Raw genomic sequence first — 9,076 nt, forward strand, 5'->3', positions numbered from 1 at the left:
GCTGCCCAACCTGGCAGTCAGGCAGGCAGGACCCACTGCAGGGGCACCTCTCCACTGGAGGAGTCATTTAGGGTAGCAGTCCCCAACCTTGTTGGCACCAGCAACTGGTTTTGAGGAAGACAAAACCAGTGGACAGTAGTGATGGTGGTGATGGGGGGTTTAGGATGATTCAGGTGCATTATATTTATTGTGTACTTTATTTCTGTTATTATTACATCAGCTCCACCTTCCAGGTCCTGGAAGTTGGGGACCCCCTGATTGAGGAAACATTACAAGGGCTCTTAGGCTCTCAGTCTATTGCACAGGCCTAGAGTCACAAGCCTGCTGACACCCACAGAGGCTGTCACACCCCTGCATCCCGATTTCCCCTTTGATCCTACCCCTCCTTGAAGATGGAACGTGTGCACGTTTTTATCCTTTTATTTAGCAAGAATTGTGGGCACCTGGGCTGCGTGTGGCTGACTTCTAGGAAACTACTTTCATTACGTTTTACCATGTGATGTCTTAAGCTAGGGCTGAAGCTATGAACAGAAACCATTTTTGCCCGCATGGCTTACTGCAACATCAGCACCGCTTCCCCATCCCACAAAACACTGGCTTAGGAGGTTTAACCTTGCAAATCACTCTGCTCACCTCAGGAACTGCTGCCTCAAAACCATTAAATGAACTCATGACTGTCTAACTTTTCAGTAATTAACACCCAATAAGACTTTTGGAAATTCTTACCTCAAAACCCTTGCCTTTCCCCTTAGAACCGTTGCCTTTCTGTGTTGGCCAGTCTTCTCTATATTGGATTCCTTAGTTCTAAGCATGCTCCTGCAAGAAAGACTTACATTTAACTAAATCTCCAACCCACCAAACCTCTCACCTGTGAGATGCCACTGAGACTCTGTTTCAAGTTTGTGATAAGCAGGCAACTCAGTTTTGCCTTTTCAAAAGGCAGTTTGGGGTTGTATTTTTGGAGAGCCAGAGTTTAAAGGATATGCTAAGAAATAGCATGTGTTTTCTGAGCCTGCTAGGATCACTGTGGCTCAATGTAAAAGAATCCTCCTGCAATGCAGAAGACCCAGTTTCGATCCCTGAGTCTGGGATGACACCCCCTGGAGAAGAGAATGGCAACCCACTCCAGTATTCTTGCCTGGAAAATTCCAAGGACAGATGAACCTGGCAGGCTATAGTTTATGGGGTCACAGAGAGTCAGACACGACTGAGCAAATGAGCACAGAATAGGATCTTTGCCTTACCAGAAAGGCTAATTTTCCTTTATATCTTCTTTTCTCTTCATCTTTACCTAATTAATGGCATTTTGCGTATTCCCATATACCATCTCCTGTGTGAGGAAGGAGGAAGGTGTTCTAGCTGACGCTGTTAGTGTCCTATCTGTATCCCCTGGACCACAGGTCCCGTCAAACACCAATCGCCAGAATCTGCATGCGTGCCTGAGGGTTCTCCCTTCTTCCAGTTTAGATCTGGGGAAGGCTGCATAATCCTTGCTTCCTTCAGCAGCCAGGGATGCTACGATGTAACATACGTGCAGTGGGAGTGCTCAACCAGGGACTCTGGAATTAACGCAGGAATATCCCAGCCCTTAGCTCCTGGATGAAACCCTTTTTCAGGCACGTGTTTTACGCCTTGTCTCAGAGTTTCCCCTCTGGATTAAGCTTCTGTGGCTTACTGTGGTAGCTAATTTCTTGGCCTCCTTTCCTTCCCTGGATCCCTTTCTCACTTTGCTACCAATGTTACCTGTACTTCCCAAATAAACAATTTTCACTTGAATCTCTGCCTCATGATCTTTAGAATCCAAACTAAAGTGGATATCAGTAAACAAAAAGGAATGGAAACAAAACATCTCACACATTACAATATTCAAATGAATGTTTATTACATTAGAGACAACATTGCAAAGTATATTCTCAGTGCTTAGCCCAGAGCTGAGCCCGAGGTACGCATTCAACAGAGGCGTGGAGAGAAAGAGAAAGAGCCTAGTCAAGGACAGGCTGGACGATGACCCGGTAGGACTGTTGCAGAGGGGGTTGAAGAATCTTTAACTAAGTAGACAAGACAACCTTCGAGGATCCATGCAGAGTTAGTTCTGTGGGTGTGACTTGCCACAGTAGTTGTGGGGAGCCTCCTGGGTGCTAAGAATGGTGGTAAGCCTGGGCTCTGCTAATGTCTCATTTTCCTGTTGAATTTCTTCAGCTCCACAAAGTTTTACTGAGATAAAATGTATATTTGCAATATATATGTAATATTCACCCCTTTATAGTGTAAAATTCAGTGCTTTATAGTGTATTCACAGAGTCGGATAACTCTGGTACAACTATTACCACTATTCCTTCCCAGAATCCTTCATTACCACTCCCCTCAAAAAATCTTGTGCCCATTACCAGTCATGCCCATTCTTCACTCCCCCTAGTCCCTGGCAAACACTATTCTCTTTCCCGTTTCTATGGATTTGCCTATTCTGTACAGCAGAAGTGAAATCATATAATATGTGGTCTTTTCTGAGTGTGTTCTTTCACTCGACGTGTTTTCATGGTTTATCTGCATTGTAGCAGGAATCAGTACTTCATCCTTTTATTGTCAAATAATATTCCATTGCATGGATATGCCATATTTTGTTTATCCATTTATCAGTTAATTGAAATTTTGGCTATTTTTACTTTCTGGCTATAATACTGAACATTCATATATAAGAGTTTGTGTGCAAAAATGTTTTCCTATTTATACACACTAGGAGAGGAATTGCTGGGTCATATGGTAACTCTTGCCTGGAAATTCCCATGGATGGAGGAGCCTGGTAGGCTGCAGTCCATGGGGTCGCCTAGAGTCGGACATGACTGAGCGACTTCCCTTTCACTTTTCACTTTCATGCATTGGAGAAGGAAATGGCACCCACTCCAGTGTTCTTGCCTGGAGAATCCCAGGGATAGGGGAATCTGGTGGGCTGACGTCTATGGGGTCACACAGAGTTGGACACCACTGAAGCGACTTAGCTGCAGCAGCAGTTTGGTAACTCTATGTTGAACTTTCTGAGGAACTGCTAAACTACTTTTCAAAGGAACTTCACTATTTTATGTTTGCACAATCAGTGAAGGAAGGTTCACATTTTCCTCTTCCTATTTTTGTTTTTGTCTGTATTTTTATTTTTGTCATCCTAGTGTTTATGTGGTGGCATCTTATTACAGTTTTGATTTATATTTTCCTAATGACAAATGACGTCAAGCATCTTTTTATGTGCTAATCTTATTGAACATTTGTCTATCTGCTTATGAGAATTGACTATTCACACCATCGGCCTATCTTTTTGGCTGTGTAGCACAGCTTGTGGGATCTTAGTTCCGTGACCAGGGCTTGAACCTGGGTCCCGGCAGTCAGAGCACTGAGTCCTAACCGTGGACTGCCAGGGAATTCCTCCTCGGCTTATTTTTCAATTGTGGTTTTGTATATTCTGTATAGCAGACCTTTATCAGAGATATGATTTGCAAATGCTTTCTCTCTTTTTGTGGCTTGTCTTTTTACTTTCCTCAAAGTGCCCTTCGAAGCATAAACATTTTCAATTTTTATGAAGTCCAGCTTATCTGTTTTTTGCCTTTGGTTGCTTATGCTTTTGGTGTCACATATCAGAAACGATCACCCAATCCAAGATCATGAAAATTTACACCTATGTTTTCTTCAAAGAGTTTTATAATGGTAGTTCTTTATTTAGGTCTTTGGTCATTTTGAATTAATTTTCGTACATGGTGTACGAAAATGGAGCTAGGAGTCCAACATCATTGTTTTGTATGTGGAAATGCGTTTATCCCAGCACCTTTTGTTAATAAGATTATCTTTCCCATATTGAATTGCCTTGGCATCTTCTCAAAATTAACTAGCTATAAATTTAAGAGTTTACTTCCATAGTCTCAATTCTATTCCATGGATCTATACGTCTTTCCTTATTTTTATGCTATACTGTCTTGATTATTGTGGCTTTGCAGTTTTGAAATCAGGAAGTACAAGTCTTCTAAGTTTGTTCTTTTTAAGGATTGTTTTGACTATTCTGGGTCTCTTGCACTTCCATATGGGTTTTAGTATTAGTTTGTCAAATGCTAAAAAGAAAAAAGCCATGTGGGATATTGGTGGGGATCGTGTTGTATGTGTGAATTACTTTGGGGGAGAGTGGTCATCTTAAGAATATTAACCCAGTCCACAAACACAGAATGTCTTTCCATGTATTTAGATCTTCAGTTTTCTTCAACAAGGTTTTAAAATTTTTGTCTTGTACTTCTTTTGCTAATACGTTTCTACATAGTGTATTCTTTTTGATGCTATTGTAAATAGAATTGTTTTTTTCTTTTTAAAATTTATTTATTTTTAATTGAAGGATAATTGCTTTATAATAATTGCTTTGCTTTATAGAATACAATGTTATGTCATTTTCTGCCATACATATAATTGTTTTTTAAACTTCATTTTTCATTTTTTCATTGTTAGTATATGAAATGGAATTTTTATGATCCCACAAAATTTTGAAGTCTGTGTTTTTCCTTTCAAAATTAAGAATCGTTATTTTCAATAAATATTTTCTGCATCCTACGACATGAGAACCTTTTGGTGCCTGCCACAGAGCACTCAAATCATGCTGCCATTTTTGAGAGAAAATAGGAAAAAATTTGGTTTGGGGAAGTGAAGTGTGTATGACTTACTTAGCATCATGTTTATAGAGAGTCATGAACTATAAAAAATGAGAAGTCTTTGAGCATAGAACACAGATCTGAGGGTGCTACAAATGAGTTACAAATGAACTATTAAGATCCAAGAGCTGGTGGTGTAATAAGGGTAACAGAAATGCAGGTTAAAAATAACAACATATAAAAATCCTCCCAGAGAAAATGGGTATATGCATTCTAATATCAACTTTGGACATTGGCTATGAAATTCAGAGCTTGAAGGGATAGTCCAGGATCATCCAGAATTGCCTAGAGCATCCAGAATCATGATCCAGAATCTGATCCCCTGAATTTACAGGTGAGAAAACCAGGTCTAGAAGGTGAAGAAGTGCAGCAAGGGAGGAAAAAACCAAGGGCTTGGAAACAGAGGACCAACGTCATCACTACTAGGAAACCTTAGGAGAGGCTACTTAGTCTCTTGTCAACCTCAGATCTTTATCTTTAAAAAAAAAAAAAAAGATGCCTACCTTTCAGGGAGGTTTTAAGGAATCAGTTATTCCATGAGTCACAGCTTTTCCCAGCACCACGGCACTGTGCTTGGTGCTGGGGATACACTGGAGAAAAGAGACACAGCCTTGACCACTAGAAGAGCAGATTTGGGGTGAAGATTAAATGAGATAACAGGGCACAAGGCCAAGCACTGCGGTCCTCTGTCTCAAGTTCCAGTTAAATTTCTCAAGGGCTGAGGGTTTGTGCATTCATTTCCGAGTTCTGAGTACTGAGCACGGAGCCTGACACACTGAAGGTACTTCAGTAAGTGTTTGTTGAACTATATATATTTTCTTTTTATCCCAAGGCAAAGGAGAACTTTAGACACAAAAGGGAAGAATGGCTTTTGCCAGGCAAGAAAGCAGAGCATTACAGGAGGAGGTGATGACCAGCATGGAGCTTAGCATGAGACCAGGTCCTGGGCCAAAAGAAAGGGCAAATATTCTGAGTTGAGCCAGGGATTATTTTATTTTTAAAGAAAAGTTTTCTCTTGATAAGTTAAAATGAAATTTAAAAAGAAAAAAACCTCTCTGTCCCTTTTCCCTTCTAGTGACATCTACAGACATAAATCTTTTCTCACCAAATAAATCAGTTATCCTTAGACAAGATAGCTATGTTTTAAAATAGAAGTAAATGCAATTTATGTCAACATGACTCTGAGTAGTAAAAGCTTTTCTATACATACCATCACAAGTTTGAGCACACCCAAACTGGGATGGTAAGAATGATGGGTGGGTGCTCCATTGCTAAGTGGTGCCTGACTCTTTGATGAGGGCAATATAATTACAGGGAGGAGGGAATAAATTCAGGCTCTGGATTGGGAATCCAGGCCCCTGGGCATCACCGTGGATTTCTGCATGGATTCCCTCATTCTTCCTGCTGGGTCCACGACAGCTTGAGGATGCAGCCCACTGGCACTGGTGGGGTGGCCAAGCAGGAACCAAGCTGGGACCCCCAGGACCGCTGATTCCCTTGAGCCTCGTGTTAGGTGTTAGAGCCAGCCAGCTCCCCGATCTTCCCTTGCCTCACTAAATCGGCCCTCTCCAGACCTTACGAACAGAAGCAAATGAGTTGATGTTAAGTGCTCAGGTGGAAAGTTAGAGGGCTGGATTTGAGGTCCCCTTCTGCTTCTCACTGGGGGTATGATCTTGATGGGGGCACTCCAACTCTGAATTTCAGTTCAATCATTTGTAAAATGAGAGGTTGGATCCAGATCAGGCATGGTAAATACCCAAGAGGCGGCCCTTTCCTACATCTCATCCATGGCAGACATTGCCAATCACTCACTCATTGCTTCCCTTCCCACCCAGCCGCCTGAGATGCCATCACAGATATGCCACCTGGAGCCAACACCAAGCACTGGAACAAGCGCAGGATACAACCTACTTTCCATTCTTCACCAGACAGCTTACCCTGATATTATGTGATTCTAAATCACTTGCCCAGACTTCCTGCTCAACTTGTCATGAGGCAGAAACTAATGATTCCCTGAAGTCAAGAAACAGTCCATGGCGGCTCTCCACAAATGCAAGCGTTGTGGGTACTAACACTTATGTGAGTCCTCTCTACAAAGCTGTCACACAGTCAGGGCTTTCAAGTTGCTGAAGAAAGGGAATCCCTGGCTGAGCTTGGTCCAAGACGGTCCCTGGGGGTGGAGATTGAGTAGTAGGGCAGGCGGGGAGAAGGAATTATGAGTTGTTTTCTTTTTTTTTTTTTTTTTTCTGAACTATAAACTTCTGTTTCTGTGCCAGGATTAATTCCATTCCATGCAAGAATGGCTAGGGCAGTGTTGCTAGGAAATTAGCAGCTGTTTGTCTGGATGACTTTGGACAGGAATGCGTCATTCGTGCAATGCAAACAGGGAAGGGCTTTGAAGTGTGTGAAGCCAGTCTCCATCCATTGCTATTTAAGGAAACACAGTATGGGGCATTTTAGATAGAACCAAGGTGGGAGAATCTTTCCCAAAGTGATCTAGTTGCCAGGGTTGGGCGTCCTGGAGTATGGCCCCAGGGTCTCCTTCCATCTGCCTGTCTGCTTCCCTCACAACTAAGGCCTTGCTTTTGACCCTGCGCCTGTCTGCCGGGCGCCTGGGACCAGTCCAATGACCACTGAGCTGGAAGATGACTCCTCTTTAGAAAAGAGCCCTGGAACGCTAACTCACTCCCAAAGAATTTAGCCTTTGGGGCTATAAAGTGGAGCCCTTAAGAATATCTCGACCTTCTGATGGTTCCACTATATAGAGTGTTTTTGTTGTTTAGTAGCTCAGTCATGTCCAGCTCTTTGCGACCCCCTGGACTGTAGCCCGTCAGGTTCCTCTGCTCATGGAAAAAATACTGGAGAGGGCAGCTGTGTCCTCCTCCAGGGGAATATTCCCAACCCAGGGATTGAATCCATCTCCTGCATCTCCTGCACTGGCAGGCGGGTTCTTTACTGCTGAGCCACCAGGGGATAGAGTTTAAAGACAGGCAAAGCCAATCTATTTTATTAGTGATCAAAATAGCATTGACCTTTAGGGAAGGGGAAAGGACTAGTGATTGGGAAGTATCTCAAGGGACATTTCTGAGGTTTGGGTTATGTTGTTTATATTGGGTACACTGATGTTTTAACTTTGCAGTAACTCACTGAACTGCACACTCGAGACCAGTCTACTGTTCTTTGTGTATGCTATACTTCAATAAATTTTAAGTATCTAAAAAAAAAAGAGTACCCTGATCCATCTCTAGCCTCATCTCTCCATTGCCACTCTGCATTCTCCTACTCTGCTTTGTTTCTGACCAAAACACTCTTCTTGAATGAATATCCATTTTGTTTTCAAGATTTATTTATTTAGAGTCTCTCTCATTCCTTTCTAACATGGAAGCTCCATGAAGACATGGGTTTTTGTCTGTTTTGTTCACAGCTGTCTCTTCAGTACTAGAACAGTCTCCAGAACATAAGAGGCACCCAATAAATATTTGTTAAATGACAAAATGTACTCATCTATTCAATATTTTATCCAACCAGAAAACTGGATTTGTTTCATCTAAGAAAATTTTTGTAGAATACCTTCTGAATGCCTGGAATTATTCCTGGGTTTGGGTCTGCCGTCTGGGAGGAGTTTGAGGAGAAAAACAAAACAAAACAGATCCAAGTGCTCCCTTCATTTTTTATATATGTCTCAAATTAACCTATTGAGGCAAGTAGCCTTATCATGGTGTTCCAGAGGAAGAAATGGAGGCTCACAGAAAGTAACTTGCCCAAAACCACACGGCCACTAAGTGGTAAAGGCCAGACCTTTTATGAGATATACAAATACCACCTACAGCAGCCATCGCTGGCCCTTCTTTCTCTATAATTGTCTCTCCAAGTTAGCTGGGTTTCCAGACAGAAAAGCTGTTCTAACATTCAGGTTCTGATACAAGTCCCTCATTGAACAGAATATTGTGTAAACAACTGCAATTTTTTTTTTTTTAATCTGCCTTGGTTTGAGATTTCTACACTCTAAGCTCTGAAAAGCAGAGTAATTTCATCAGGACACTCACAGGACATGAGAACGTGCCTGGAGAGGAGACATCCAAATTTAATTTCCTGAACAACGACAACAGTTCTGGAACCTCTCAGAACGTCCTAGGTAGGATTCCCACTGGATTTGCTGTCTCATTTGTAGAGAATTCCTGGTTTGCACTATAAGTGAAAATAAAATCCATTTCCCATCAAATTTAGGCCTAGATTTTTTTTTGTGATATACGCCCCTTTCCAGGCCCCCAGGAATTTAGGCTTCTAATCCCCAGACGGCAGACTGGGAACACTTAGAAACTCTTAGGATTGAGCAACTGAGGACTCCAATAAACGCCTCGGCAGTCAGGAAACATCCCGTGTGTGAGTTAGTTGTCATG

The 9,076-nt window shown here is 42.1% G+C and overlaps 1 long non-coding RNA gene across 1 annotated transcript in view; it reads right to left on the reverse strand.

Moving 5' to 3' along the window:
- Positions 1 to 9,076, reverse strand: part of LOC132658019 (uncharacterized) — a 59,276-nt gene that overhangs the window by 19,590 nt on the left and 30,610 nt on the right. The window contains exon 2 of the long non-coding RNA XR_009596962.1: positions 727 to 816. This is a non-coding gene — a long non-coding RNA (uncharacterized LOC132658019). The remainder of the gene's footprint in view (positions 1 to 726; positions 817 to 9,076) is intronic.

The sequence above is a fragment of the Ovis aries genome, chromosome 1 (genome assembly GCF_016772045.2).
Source record: "Ovis aries strain OAR_USU_Benz2616 breed Rambouillet chromosome 1, ARS-UI_Ramb_v3.0, whole genome shotgun sequence".
Taxonomy (NCBI): Eukaryota; Metazoa; Chordata; class Mammalia; order Artiodactyla; family Bovidae; genus Ovis; species Ovis aries.